General features: G+C 40.8%; 1 pseudogene; it reads left to right on the forward strand.

Moving 5' to 3' along the window:
* The first annotated feature begins 10,052 nt into the window (after positions 1–10,052).
* On the forward strand, positions 10,053–11,064 carry LOC107006209 (annotated as a pseudogene).
* The last annotated feature ends 5,246 nt before the right edge of the window (positions 11,065–16,310 follow it).

Consider the following 16,310-nt stretch of genomic DNA (forward strand, 5'->3'; position numbering starts at 1 on the left):
CCGTTTTTGCAAGAATACATTTAATGCAATGAACTACTTCTTTCATTTGATTATCTCTATGTTAAATGGTTGATTTGTGACGCCTATGATGTTAAGTATAATACGTTTCTCATGAAATAAGAACACAAAAGGTTCAAATTTTCCACTAAAATTAACCTAGATGAAGTAAGTATAACGTATGTTGGCTTGTCTGCGAACTCTGACAGGTCAAACACACCCGTCTCGTCAGGGGTCTAGATTCCAGTTGTGACATTTGGTAGCCAACCCTAGGGATAGAACGAATAAGTCTGTGATGGTAAGATCAACAAAATTGAGGAGTCTAAGCTTATGAAAATTAATAGGGATGTAAAGAGGCCTAGGTCGGATGAACAAAGTCAACGCAAGTATAATCAGAGGTTCTATAACCAAGACACTTCCATAGGGAACAAGGACAGGATTTCCCTCAAAAATTCCAAGGAGGTGACCATGCATTTGAGAGGTCTAGGTGTTTTTTCTTGTGGAAAACAACACTTTGTTAAGTATCTTGACGGAACCGATGGTTTCTTTGGGTGTGGTAATAGCGGTCAGAAAAAGAGAGATTGCACTAACCTCAAGGAAAAGAGGAAAGAGGTCAACCAAAATCCTTATGGATGTTAGGATCCTAAAGCTCCAAAAAAGAATCGTTTCTATGCACTCCGACCTAAAGACGAAACTAATCAGGAGTGAAGCCCCCTGTAAGTCATAATTCCTGATGGTTGTTTTGTTTTTTCATAGATGGTTTTACATTCTAAGTGGGGGAGAATGAGTTAAGTAGTACGCTGGTTGTTATTCTTATCTTTTCCTTCTATTCTGTCACTTCCCGAGACCAAACCTTAGAAGATATGCCACTCTAAGAGTGCAACCAGCGTACTTGACCTTTCGGAGGTCTTGTACAAACCCTTTCGTATCGTTCATCACATATATACATATGTAAAGTAGTGCGGAATTAAAACTTTTCATAAACATTAAATATGTCTTTTAAAACTCTTCCACATAAAACTCATACGAAATATTAAGTCTCATTTCATCAAACCTTAGACACGAGATCACTTTGGGACATATCCCATACAATACTAATATGTAAATACTTAGTCTATTACAACACTTTGAAATAAAAGACATATATATGCCCTTGAGTCAATTGAGGACATACTTCAACTTTTCTTGAATTTCTCTTGAATCAAAGCTTTCCTTCACGATCCTTCTCACCTTTCACCTACACCTTTAGTGATAACATAATGTATTGAATTAGTACAAACACTTGTACTAAGTATGTTATAATGCATAAAAAAATGAGAACAGACATTTATTGGAAATATTCTTCTTTTGATTTAAATATCCTAATATAATAACAATAATAATAATATAATTAAACACCTTAGAGACACATAAGATATCACTTTCACAATTTATCATATTTTTAGGAGCAACATTACAGGAAACTACTTCACTGAACAGTGAACTTCTTCACTATTAAAGTTATATTTTCTGATCTTCACTTTAGACACCTTCTAGAATGTAGAACTCTCACTAAAATGTATCCTAAGACTCACCTAATTAAGAAAAAGAGAGACTACCCATACAACCTCTTTAGGCACACCTAAATGATACTTAAGACCACCTATAATGAATTATACACACTCATAATACACCAATATAAGAACATGAGATTTTTCCTACCAAAGGTGATTCTAAGTGTCATTTGAGCGAGTTGTGAAGAGAGCACCCATAAAAACCCTTACACACAAACTTCAGTGATCCTATTGACTACCTAAGATAGAATCGTTCTCACTTAATACAACAACATATAGATGATATTACATTCTCCTTCCAAAGATTATCAAAAGACTTACTTAAGTAAATCAAGAAGATAATGTCCATGATTGACCTCTTCAAGATTACCTAAATAATCCTTAAGTCTACCTAAGGCTTAGATCGTGTCTACATAATCAACCAACCTCCATAATTAGAGTCATTCTTAAGATATATCTAGGAAAGATATGAAGTGACCATTCCAATGCCCCCTTCACACCTTAACTAGATGACCCTTAACAACTCTAGATAAGTACTTATTCAATTAATATGTTTTCTTAACCTAAATCATTACATTCCTTAGTTCATTTATTAATCATTCATCACATAATGACATTAAAGTAATGGTCTTTGACAAGACATAGGGACTCTCACTAATAGCTGGAAAGCCTATTGTGCAATGTCAAGAAAGCATCCCATACCACCAGCTAAACTTCATTGAACTTCTCTAATAATAGTAGGTATCCCATATGATGAGAATAGGAAATAACCGACATAGACCATGATAGCTGGACATTGAATCCATAATTCTAACCTACTCCCATCAGATGGTTCTACTTTCCAAGGAAAGACTAGGACACATCCCATATAGGCGCATGATTAAGAAATATGAAGGGCTTTTATGTACTCTAGTCGCATTCTCAAGTAGAGGTACATTGTAATCTAGTCTTCGTCTGAAGTAGAGATACTTACCATGACATACTCACTTAGTGCTAGCGTTTGTTCTCATAGAGTAATTCGCATGATGAGGTTCCTTATCTATTTCATAACCCAATCACATTAACCTTACTAAGGTACACTAGGGATACCGTTCAATGGAGACTAAGATAGATCAATATGAATTTCCTAAGGATGATATGACGTAATTCCATCCAATCAACACTAAGTCTTTCATCATTTATATGAAGGGTACCATTACGACCCTTGACTTCCAATAACATAACTTTACCTCTACGTTTAATGTTCGACTTACATGACCTTCTTAACATAATTTAAGGTATCACATATCATTCATTCATGCATGAAAAGGGTGCACTAATTCTACCTAGTCAAGATATCTCGTATTCAGATATCATTTATACATGTATCAAGTAAGGGACACAAGTCTACCAAAACAAGACACAACATTCTTTACTTTATCACAAATAGCATATCATTCTTTAAAGCACTTAGGAATGACACTTATCATACTTATGTCATCCTTTACATTACTATAACATAATTAATGTAACAATAATAGACTCATATAGCCAATTAGGAACACTCATGCACCAACTATAAGGCTACACACATAAGACATAGTCATAGTCTAACATGATCACCTAACATCAATAGAGGAACACATACTTTCACTTAATCACATGTATATATATATGATCATACTTAACATAAACCAAATACAAAAATCATCATAATACTTCAAGTATTTTGCCGACAAGGCCATGATCATCATAATACATAAAGTAACGTCGACAAGGCCACATCATTTGCAAGTAAAGAACATAGCACGGCCACATTAAGTGGACCATACCAATCAAAAAATAACTTAAGTCTAATGAAAATAAAATAAAGATAATTAGGGAAGCGTACCACCAATCTATTCTCTCCACTTCAATCCATGTCTAAATCATCCAAATCAATAACATAAGGCCCTTACCCATGACCATAAACAATAATTCAATGCATTTATATCAATAATCAAGGAATATGGGTCAATTAAATATAGAATTATCAATATAAGACCAATTAGACATCAATTGATTACAATTCTTATATCACTCAATAACCCATGGAAAACTACATAAGAATTCATAAGCATTAGATAAACATAACAAAACCCATATATTAGTCAAAAACTAGGGTTCATCAATTTCATGGGATGACAAGTTAATTGAATTAAAATAATCTAATTATCAACAATTCAATGAATATTCAATGATTTAAATCCTTTAATGCAAGAACTCATGGCAAGAGTTCAATTTAGAAAACCCAACTTATAGAATTCTTTGAATACCACCTTGAATCTTTGCTCATTGATGAATTGAGTTTCAAGGATAAAAAATCATACCTAAATAAACATAATCCTCCAATTTGATTTAGAATTACCACTCGAATCTCAAATCCAAGCTCTTCCTTGTGTTTTGACTCCAGCGAAGTTCAAGAAATTTATAAGGGAATTTGAATTTTAATTTTGAAGAATGAATTATTCTAAGTGTTAAAGTCTTATAAACATATTTAAAATACCAAAAATACCCTTAAGTAACCTACTTTTGTCTTACTTAAATGTGGGCGTAATTTACAACTTCACCTATAACTTAACAGTGAACTGCACGCAGGAGATAATACAATCGATAGATGGCCACCAACAGACCGTCCCTCAACCAACGGACCGATCTGTTGGTCCGTAGTTTTGGATTGAGGCTGGTACTTGGCTTGGAATTGTACCAATACTATGTAATTACGCACGACAACCATCGACGAGGCATCGACTGTCCCATGAGTCGTCTACTGCCTCAGTAGTTTAGGGCTTTCTAGGCAATCTTGGCTTCAAAGAATGCGTCCTTCCTCAAGGACCCTTGGTTGGTTCATGGGGTCTATCACCCAGACGTTATGCAACCCGAAAATTTTCATATACGAGTTGAGGACCTTTCACATGAATCTCATCCCAAAAAAACATGTAAACTCAATGAAACATGCATAGAGACACAAGGTTATTTTCATGGCAAACCTTTCAAACGTCATGGACGTTCTTGGAAGTTTAACTTCCAAACTTCACGAAACTTAACACACTGACTATAAAAACTATAATAACTCATATAATGACCTTATTAACTCATGAAACACACATTTAAGTATATAACCACACGTGAGGCACATAGGTGATTTAATGGTCGACCATCTTAGTCGTCCCTTGACCTTTCACTTCCAAATCACCTAAAACACTACTCACTGCCTCAATACCACATTATACACAATTTTAGGACCTTATACTGTCAGTAAAATAATGTTAGTCGCTAGCATCGCATAAGTCATTTGAGGGGCATTATAATCACCCCCACTTGGACTACATTCCTCCTCGAATGACACTTTGCCACTCCCTGAACATTTCCAAGATAGTTAACAACTCATGAACATACCATATAACACATTATATAACATACAATCAAGGAGAAACATCCATTTCACGTATTCAAGAGAATCACAACACGAATAAGAAACTAGAACAAATTCTACAACAGATTTTACAATAAAACTCACATCCTTCATTCCAAATAGTAGAAACTCATTTTATATTCAATATCATGCTCTTATATATCAGTCCTGATTACATTGAAACAATTTTAGACCAAAGAATGAATTACTCAGTTTCTCAAAATTTTTACAATGAGCAGGCATTACAGTGAATTATGCCAAAAATTTTAAAAATCCAACCTGTAGGTAATTCATGATAAAAACATGTGAATACGCAATGTAGAACCACATAAACACCTCTTACAACGTAATAATAACTGCATAAAATGCAAAATACAAGGAATCAATGAAATTCAATTTTAACAAGACCCCTAAAAACAATGCACATGCAACATACTCGATATGACTTTGTACTGTCAAGCTTGAGTTGAATAGAAGAGATGAGATAGTCAATCAAAGCTCCTATACACACCATACTCCCACATAGAAGGAATTCATAACACTAAAGAGATATAAGAACTTACCATCATTCATCGTCATCATCCATCTTTGACCCTCTAGTCCAGAGTGCATAGAAATGCCTTTATTTGGAGAATCATCTTTTGGAACATTAGGCGCAACATGCTTACTCTCTCTTATTCTAGCCGCAATGGTAGGACAATCTATCACCTTATGATCATCCTTCCCACAACCAAAGCAACCACTAATACCGGCTAAACACTTCCTAATTCCTTCCTCAAGTATCACAAGTAGGCTTTCCATCTTGGAACTACCTCCTTTATCAAATTTCACCTTAGGAACACTAGGTTCATCTTGTGTTTGAGCCCTCTTGTTGAACCTATGTTGATCTTGCTCACTTGGTGCACTCCCCTTCAAATTTCTAGACATCCTCTCAAGTTTAGACTCCTTAATGGATTGAGAATAAAACATAAGTCTACCTAAGGTCATACAAACATGTAGCATGGTCGTACGACATTCTTCTGTCACAAGTGTTGACACCCAATTTTGACCCACGTCGGTATAAATTAATTATCGAGCTTCCTAAATTTTCCAAATAATTTAAATTAATTAGTTTTATAAATTTTGCGAAAATATAACGATATAAGGTTTACATAGTTGTGTATATACTTGGTATATTTTAGTTTATTCGAAGATCATCCCAAAATATTTCGATTTTTATCATCCCATCTTAGTTTAAAATTATGAATCACTATTTTTAAAATCATATTACTAGGCAAATAAGCTCGTTAATAAATTTACGCCAAATCCGTTTTTATCTTAAATCAATTGGCCATTTATCACATTGAACCCAAAATCCCTCTTCCATCTTAAAGTGTTCAACCCAATAAAAACCCATAACCCATTCCCTAAAATTAATCCTAACATTTCGAGGCCCAAAAATCCCTACTCCCAGGAGGCCCAACTCTCTTTCTTCTATACCCAGCCCAACCCCCCTTTAATTTAACCCGTTCACACAATCCTCAGCAGCCCACAAACTCCAGCCCATCTTTTAATCCAACCCAACTACTACCCGGCCCAAACCTTTGACCCATCCGACCCGGCCCCATCCCTTTTCCCTTCCCCTCTCCCCCCACAATTCCCAGCTCCCCCAGACGCAGCCCACGCCATTTCCAGAAAACGGGAGAAACCCCAAGAAGCGCAGAAAATTTCCAGACCCAAAAACAGAAAATCCCTCCCCTAGAAGCCCGCGTCTCCCTCACGTTCTCTCCCTCGCACCTTCACGCGTCCCTCTCTCTATTCTCCTCTCCCCATCGCGCGTGAACGAGCAGGGCAACAAAAACCTGCGTCCTGCAGCTGTCGTGTGGCTCTGCAAAGCGCAAGATGACACAGAATCGTCCTTGCTTGTTTGGAGATGACGACACGTCGCCTCGCAAGGACGCCCAATCCATCTCGACCCTCCACTTCTCTTCCCGCTCGAGTCTTCCTTCCGGATAAGGGGGAAATTCGAATTTCAAATCGAATGGGCCTGAAGGTAGTGGCCAGCCCTCTTCATCCTAAAAGCCCTAAATTCCCCTTCTATATAAACCCCACCCCTTTTCAGAAAACAGGTTTGCGATTTTAGGTTGGAAATTCTGGGTTGAATATTCTTTCGCCTTTTCTGTTTACTTCGAAAGAGTTTAAGGGAAATTTCGGGGTTGAGAAATTTTACTGGAAGAAAGCCCTCTGTTTGTTCTGTTACGATTTAGACTAAGGAAACTATAGAGGCTTGGGAAAATTCGAGGGTCTCGTTTCTCCTCTTTCAAATTTCGCTTGCGAGGCTTCGAATCTGGAGGTCGCCGCTGAAGTCGCTGCTCGTAGCTGTTCCAGTTTGCTGCCCCCATAAAGGTAACATTCGTTTCCGTTAAGCACTCCCTGGCAGTTACTATCTTCTCGTCTCTTCTATTTCGAAATGCTTCTTCGTTGCTTTGTGCTTTGGATGCTGCTGCTGTAGATATTGTTCGTTTTGTTTTGTTATGGGATCAAATCTGTTGACATTTGAACGTTTAGTATAGGGTCGATGTTGCTGCAAATATGAGGCGTTACCTCCGTTTGTTGGCTTGATTCTGTAAAGCGTCTTGCGTAATGGTTCTGTCTTTCCGTCGTCCTATTCTTTTGTTGTTTGTTATGTTTGCCCGTTTAGTGCTGCTGACCCGTTTGTCGCGAGTTTGTCATGGCGTAAATTTCATCGTTTCAGTTTTGTTTAAGTTGGATGTTTTTTTTTGTTCATAATTTTCAGTGAAGGTTTGCTGAATATGAATGAATTCCCCTCTTTCCCTCAAGTCATTTTATGGCGCTAAGGTCGATTTTGAAATGTTTTCTTAGATTGAGCTCTTTGTCTAGTTGTGATATGGCTGTATGTGATATTTCATCTTATAAGAAATTTTTTTCTCCAGGTCTATATCTATGTGTTCTGCTGTTTGCTTAAAATGTGTCACCGTTTACTTGTTCGCCTCATTTAAAACCTTCATTCATTTACCTTCTTGAGTTGTTCGTCTTGGTCGGAATAAACCTATATACGTTGTGTATATGTCCTTCAGCTGGTATCATTGTCGATTTTTTCTTTTGTTGTTTTCTTTTGTTAACATGTGAGTTTAGGTATATTGTAGTTGTGTCTGTTACATGACTCTCTTGTTTGATTATCACAAGTATGATGTTTTGCGGGCTGATTATGACATCCTTTTCCTTTCAATACTTTGAATCCACTAATGACCTAGGATTATGGGTTTCTTTTTTTTGAGATCCAAATGTTTGAGGAATATGTTACTGTTTAGAGTTAGTTTTGTTTACAAACTTTGACTATTTTCAGTTTGGAGATATCTAAATACCTTGGCAGTTACTTTCAATATTGTTAAGTCCTGCTGTAGATCATTGAATGTATGCAACCATGATTGTGATTATAGCTGGTAGCGTATGCATCTTTCTATATATCCTTCTTCGTTTTCGATATACGGAAGGTGCCATTTTTGATACTTGGGTTCCCTTTTAAATTGGACTTTCTTGCTCATTGCTTATTGATTAATGGTTTGAAAGTTTGCTTAGTTCAAAACATGTTTCGTTCGCTATTAGTTGATCGTTTCAAATGCTAATTCATTTTCGTTTGGTTTGCATGTAAAATTCTTTTCAAGCCATCGGGACCCCATTTTCTCTATGCCTTCAAAAGAGCCGTAAAGGCTCAAAAGTTTTTCATTCGAGTTAATCTGTCAAAACGGGCAAATGTAGAAGGTCAAATGTCAAGGAGATGGAAGAATATGGACTAGAAGACTCTGTCTTTATTTTATTTTTATTTTGTATTTTTGTAATGGGCATAAGCCCTTGTTGTTTACTTTCTTATATTTTTATTTTGTATGTTTAGATTAGGACAGGTGAATGGGTTAAAAACCCAAAAACAGGTGGGTCCAAAACTCGGTCAAGGCGAATAGAACCCGAGTTTGGACCCAAATCTCTCTCTCTCTATCTCCCCCTTTCCCCCGTTACTTGTTTCATATGCTTTTTTTTCTGTGGGTTATCGTTAATTTTAGGATTAGAAAACTCCAAACCCCCTTTGAAGCGCCTCTCTATTTTATCAAGCTAAAACTAAGTCTCAAAACGATAAATATTTCAAAAAACTTGTAAATTTATCTAGATAAAAACTTTAAGTTCAACTTCGAAACAGAATCGCAAATTGCAAGATAAACAATAAATACTTCAAACTTGTAAAATTTGCCTAGATAAAGTCTTAAAAAAGTTCAAAAATTTCGCAAAAATAGTCAAGTAGTTAATCGCCGGAAAACCGTAGTTAGCGGAGCGTCTTAGGTGCTTTTTCGAAACCTTCCTAAGATGCTAATGGGAATCCTAAATCCCTTTAATATTTTCAAAACTATTTTCCTGTTTCAAGTTGTTTGGAAAATAAGTTTTCTTAATTTTCTCAAAATTAAGTGGCAACTCCTAAAAGTCGAAATACCTTTAAAATCAACAAACTCTTTTCAAAAAATTATTTTCCGATAAAACAGAATGGCGACTCCGCGGGGGAACGGAGGATTCTTACCTTAAAGACTGACTTTATTTGACCATTTGTAATAACTGTTTATTTGTTTAAGTTGTTCTAATTTTTGACAAATTGCATTTTTCATGGCATAACTTCTGCCAAACGGCAAATAGATTGCATTAGGAAACGGAAGTTACGCGGCTTACCGCGACTTCTCTCAGATATACCCAAGAAGTCATTTGGGAGTATCGAATAAATAGTCGAAATGCGGTCATCCGGTGTTATTCGATAGCTCCACCCCGATGTTTGTCCGACTCGGGTAACCGTCTATTTGAAAAACAACTCTAGAAAGCCTAAGATATAGCGAAACCAAAACCGAAATTAGGCATCAGCCTAGGATGACTTAATACCCAAGGCGTATTAAGTCCATTTAGTAGAAAACAGTCGAATCGCGTCTAAGGTATTCGACCTCATGACGCATCATATTATGTGACATTCGGAAATGTATGTGTGAAATCCAACTTGGGGGTAGGGGAAAAATCTAACGGTTTTCTGTTTTACAGATATGGACCGCTTCCCCAAATTCGACATGGTCATCTCAGCGCCACCTCAGCTCACGATGTGGCACAACGACTTGGACGGGGATCATAAGCGAACCCTCAACAAGTACGTAGGAGCTTTGACCGTGCTGATCAACATGGATGGTTGGCCGGAGTTAATCAAGGTGCTTACGGGGTACTTGGACAGTCGGAGGATGGTCTTCCGTTTCGGAACAGCCGAAATTACCCCTACGCTAGAAGAGATAAGAGATTGCATTGACACCGTGGGCACGGGTATAGAAAGGAGAGCCCGAAAACAAGAGGATATTTTCATCCCCAACAAACCTTCCGTAGAGAACATCGCGGATTGGTTAGGACTAAGAAAAGACTTCACCTATTGGTGTCATGACTCCCACGTGATGTTCAGAGATCTCTACGTCAGATTCGGACACGCGAGTTTCTACGCCGCGTATAATCGGGAGTTTTGAGATTTCCTACAGGGAGTGGAACAAGGTCCGCCCCTTGGCGTTTGCCGTGGCCTTGTTGGGAACAATGGTCTACCCGCACGGACCGAGTCTGAGCATCAACACCAGAGTCATAACGCTCGTCCATACGTTGTTCAAGGGATACGAAAATCAAGGAACAACAAAGTACTACTCCATAGCTCCGGTCATATTATCTGATATATATCGAGCCTCGGGTAAGTGCAAAGAAGGACATTGATATTTCCAGGGGTGTAATCTACTCCTCCAATGGTGGATTCTCAGCCACTTGGCGAAGGGTGCTGGAACTCGAGAATTGCACACTCTCGACAACAAGAACACTCTCAAAGACCTGAACGACTTACTATTCTGGGCAAACATGAACAATCGGAGAACGAGAGGGAGATGGGCCCAAAATTTCTCCGAATTGAGAGATGAGGACCTCCAATGGATGCTCGACCGTTTCATATCCAAGGAATTCGTCGTGGAGAGTCGTAGATGTGTCGTGCTCCCTCTACCTGGCATTCAGGGAATACGCCCTTACGCGCCATTCTGAGTCTTGCGACAATTCGGAAGAAAACAGACCGTGCCTAGAGAAGCGTATTATGGCGCTTATGTGTACGACATGGGGGACGACAGAGTGGACTACGCTTCGGAAATGCTCAGAGAATGGAAAAACGCCAAGCGCATGGGTAAGACACTATCGCCCCTGACCGTTTCAACGCTGGATATGACGAAGGTTACAAAGGGTGGTTGAAGAAGGATATACAAAACATCTCCTTTCAGATTCCGCGTAGCTTTCGCAGTGTGACAGAAAAAGAAGCCAAAGCAGTGGCCGAATTGCGAAAGTTAAAGGAAGAGGCTAATGAGGTCTATGCCAAGTTCGAAGAGAATCAAGACGCTCTCGAGAGGGCAACTCGCGGGATCGAGAGACTGAGGCAGGGGTATGATGAGTTTGACAGCTGGATCCAGCAGAAAATCGAGAGGATGCGATTCGAGAGTGTGGAAGACAAAGGGCGTCTGGGTGAAGGTTTTCTGTTAATGCTGAGGTACATGTTTCAGCAACACAAAATCCAGAAAGACGACGACGGAGCAGGACCGTCCGGAGCAGCATAGTGGACATCACCCCTGCGTGGGTTTTCTTTACTTGTATTTACATTACTTTAGCCCCTGCGTGGGCCTGATTTTATTGCACTTTCTAAATAACCCCTGCGTGGGTTTGTCCTTATGTCTATTTCCCTTTCCAAACATTTTACTCATTATTAAATATTATTTTGGGGGGGAATCATTTATTTGGTTTAAATTCACACGTACATCATTCTAATGCGCTAGGCCTACCCTTGGCACAAAAGGATCCCCATGCATGATTAGGACGCGATATATATGTGTATTTAAATGCTTATGTGTTACGTTGCTTTGAATGAGGATGTCGTAAACCCACTCCTAGACAAAATTCCAAAGAGTATACGGAAGCCACTATTACAAATGTCCGACCAAATTCCCAAGTCTCAAGTTTCTCACGCAAAAATCCATCTCCCATACCACAAATCCTGAATAGCGCTCTATCGCCTCAGGAAAGGTGAATCACCGCTATGGACAAAGGCAAGAACGTCCAGACGGAGCTCACTGAGGAGGAATTGCGAAGAAAGATCGAGCGAATCACTCGAGAGATTCAGAAGGTTAAGAAGGAAGGGCTCAAAGTAGACATGACCACGGCAAACTACAAAGCTGCGGCCGCGACACTGGATGAGGATCTGGCGTCGCAGATAAAAAGAAAGAAGGAGGTCGAGATACAAACCGAAAGCCTGAGGAAAAGGTTGCACTTGCTTTGTTTGAAGGTGCACGAAGGAAAGGCGAGAGAAGTGAAGATAGATATTGAGACTGTCGTGTTGTTGGCCAGAAGTGCGTCACTAGATGAGAAATTAACGACCTGTAGCAACTCGAAGGGCGGAAAATACCTCGCCCGTGACCAGGGAGCAGACGACAGTGGCCCCGACAAATAATCAATTGAGGAGGACGATGAAGAGGAGATCGTCTACAAACCTCCATTTCCGACTATCCGAAGGGAATGACGTAGCCCCAGGACGAGAAAATCACCAAAATGTTATTGTTATTGGAATTTCAATGTTGTTTTTCAATTCCCTTGTAATCGCAAATGATAGAATGAATGAAAAGATTTCATCCTAAAAGCCGAACAATGTTGGTCCTGAATTCTCTTTGTGAGATACGTAGGCAGCCTTTCCCGGCCCGGCCCCTATCGCTGAAAATTTTCATTCTCCTCCGTGTTACTAAGATATGAAGATCTGATTAACGGGCGTCGAAAAGCAGCTGCAAGAAGACCATAGCTCAACGTGATTCAGCCTTCCCGAGATAGCGTCAAAACAAAAAATTCCTGTTTGTTCAAAATATATTTTTCGTCCTCATTCGTGGGTTAAAATATCCTCAAACAAAGCGACTTGTGTGTTTATCTGTTTTCTGTGATATATTATGCATTTTGTACTACGAATATGCACTAACAAATTTGCCTTTGAGTTGTTTCACCTCTCAGGTACCTTTAACTGATCTGTGTCGATAAAAGCTGGCAGATCACCCTACTTCACCAGATCAAAAGGTCCTACAGATTCCTTCCCCGGACCGAACTCAGACAGAAGAAATACCGCCATGGGAGACAACAATGACGAAGTTAGTCTCACAGATGTTGTGCTGGCTCAGCCCACCGTGGCAGAGCAAAATGAGCTAATTGTGCAACTGATGCAGCAGATAGCTGATATGAGAGTCGAGATGCAGCGAAGGCATGACACGCCTCCACCCGGATTCGGCCCTAATTTCATCGACGCAAGACCTCCTATGTACTTCCCCTCGTCCAACTTGGATCCAGCTCACAACCACCCGTCGACACCCGTACATAACCCGTCTGGGATAGATATGATAATCCAAAACCCCCAGTACGCTTCAGTATCCTATCAAACTCCCTTACTGCTTCCAAACAACCCTCCACAAATGCCACCACACCCCCAGAACACTCAAACAGCCCCACCGCCTCAAAATCAGAACCAAAATCCCACCGTCTTCAACTCCCAAACACCACATCCCCACTTGACCCAAAATATCAATCCTCAAAACAATCCACAAAACTATAAAACTGCACAAAATGTACCTAGCCCTTCCATAGCTCCACCCCTCCCAAAAAGAACCACATTCCAAGTTCCCGTCCCGGCCGAGCATGAGGTGCACGGTTCCGAGTTGGATCATTACGAGGAGAAGGAGAGAGAGTGGAAGGCAAGGGAAGAAGCGAAGCTCGACATAAAGGAGGAGATTAAGAGGGCAATGAAAGAGTTGCAAGGCGTTCCAGACGTCGTCGGATTAAGCTACGCAGAACTGTGCATCAACCCAGACTTGAACCTGCCTGAAGGGTTTAAAATCCCGAAGTTTGATACCTTCGGAGGGGTAGGCAACCCCATGGCGCACTTAAGAGCGTACTGCGACCAACTCGTGGGAGTTGGCAAAGATGAAGCTTTGCTGATGAGGTTGTTCAGCCGGAGTCTGTGCGGTGAGGCCCTGGAATGGTTCACGTCAGACGAAACTCGACAATGGCCCAGTTGGAGCGCACTTGCTAAAGATTTCATTGATAGATTTGTGTACAATGTCGAGATAGTCCCTGATCGGTACTCCATAGAGAAAATGAAGCAGAAATCGACAGAAAGCTATCGGGAATTCGCCTACAGATGGAGGAAAGAGGCAGCGAGGGTGAGGCCTCCGATAACAGAAAACGAGATTGTAGAGGTGTTCGTGCGGGTGCAAGAACCCGAATACTATGAAAAAATCATCTTGTTAATCGGAGCCAAGTTCGCCGAGATAGTCAAAGTGGGTGAGACTATCGAAGATGGCCTGAAGTCGGGGAAGATAGCCCGAGTGTCCGCATCGCCTGGATCTTTCGGACTGGTGAGGAAGAAGGGAGAGGAGGTCGCCGCTATTTCATACGGGGGAAGAAAACTCCCCAGAAACTCATCGCATCCTCAAGACCGCCCCAAGCCTCCATCAAAGTCTCATCAAGCCTATCGTCCACAATCAAATCATTCCGGCAACTACAATGCTGCCCCCACTTATCCAGATGCCCAAATTTTGTCATATCAAAATCCACCCCCAAATCTACAAAATTCCCCTCCCCCCCGCCCCCCGTGTACCCAAATTACCCCCAAGCTTATCAAATTCCTCCCCCTTACCAGAATGTCGCTCCCAGCTGCACTAACGTACAACCAAGCTATCAAGCAGCTTCCCCCACAATATCAAATCCAAGCTCCAGCATCTCAAATCCCCCTCCCAAATTACCAAGCTCCAGTGCCAAAATTACTTGACAAATCCCTACCCTAGAACCCAAGCTCCTCGCCCAAATGCTCGCAGTTAACAACAAGTTCCTACCCCTCAGCAGAGCGGGTATGATCCTTCTCGTCCCAGGTTTGAGAAGAAGCCCTCTAGAAACATTACCGCGCTGGCTGAAAGCAGAACCAAGCTGTTCGAAAGATTATCCGCAGCCGGATACATCGACCCTGTGGAGCCCCAGCCCGTGGAAGTCAACTCCAGATTCTACAAACCGGAGCAGAGATGTTCTTATCATTCCAACAGCGTTGGACATGACACTGAATACTGTATCAATTTTAAGCACAATATCATGGATTTGATTGACCAGGAAGTGGTCTTCCTTCAGCCTGCGGCGCCGAACGTCAATACAAATCCGCTGCCGAATCATGGGGGTGGAAACATCAAGTTGATAGAAACGGACGAAGATGAGTGTGAAGCCAAGAGGATTACTCCTGTCGCGCAGGAAGACTTGGAAAAGACTGTCTCTTCTTTAAGCGTCAAGGAAAAAGCAGAGTTCGTTATTCTGACACCTGCAAAGGCTGTTGCCTTAGTGCCCTCAAAGACTCTCGCCAAACCCAAGTTTGTCATAGAAACGACCGTGGCCCAAGGCATGACTAGATCTGGCAGATGATACACTCCTGATGAGCTTGCTCTCGGAGGACAAAAGAAAGATCATACCAAGTGACCCATAAGTGAAGCAGAAGCCGAGGAGTTCTGGAGGAGAATGCAGCCTAAAGATTACTCCATTGTCAAGCACTTGGAGAAGACTGCAGCCCAGATTTCTGTGTGGGCCCTACTGATGAGATCCTGGTCCCACAGACAGGCTTTGTTAAAAGCTCTCGATGACACGTATGTGCCCTCAGGTACGAGCAGCGATAACGTAGCTGCCATGATTCACCAAGTCATTCGGGGACACCGCATCAGTTTCTGCGATGATGAATTGCCGGCCGAAGGGAGATCCCATAACAAAGCTCTACTCGTCACTGTGATATGCCGCGGAAAGGTTGTCAATCGTGTTTTGGTAGACGATGGATCTGGTTTGAACATATGCCCCTTGTCGACATTGAAACAGCTGAGGTTTGACCTCGGAAAATTGGAGGAAAACAAGGTTAATGTAAGAGCGTTCGATGGTGTGCAGAGAGACACATTAGGGGCGGTGAACCTGACCATCCAAATGGGCCCTGCGGAGTTCGACGTGAAGTTCCAAGTGTTGGATATCGACACCAGCTATAACCTTCTTTTGGGAAGGCCGTTCATTCACATGGCTGGAGCTGTCCCCTCCACTCTCCACCAAATGATGAAACTAGTATGGAAAAATGAAGAGCTAGTTATTCATGGTGAAAGAAACGACTCAGGCAAGCAGGTGCCGGTCTTTGACGAGACGCCGCAAGGTTCGGATTTTTACATGGTGGAGTTGGTAAATACCACCGATGAGGATTTGGC

The sequence above is a fragment of the Solanum pennellii genome, chromosome 12 (assembly GCF_001406875.1).
Source record: "Solanum pennellii chromosome 12, SPENNV200".
Classification (NCBI taxonomy): Eukaryota; Viridiplantae; Streptophyta; class Magnoliopsida; order Solanales; family Solanaceae; genus Solanum; species Solanum pennellii.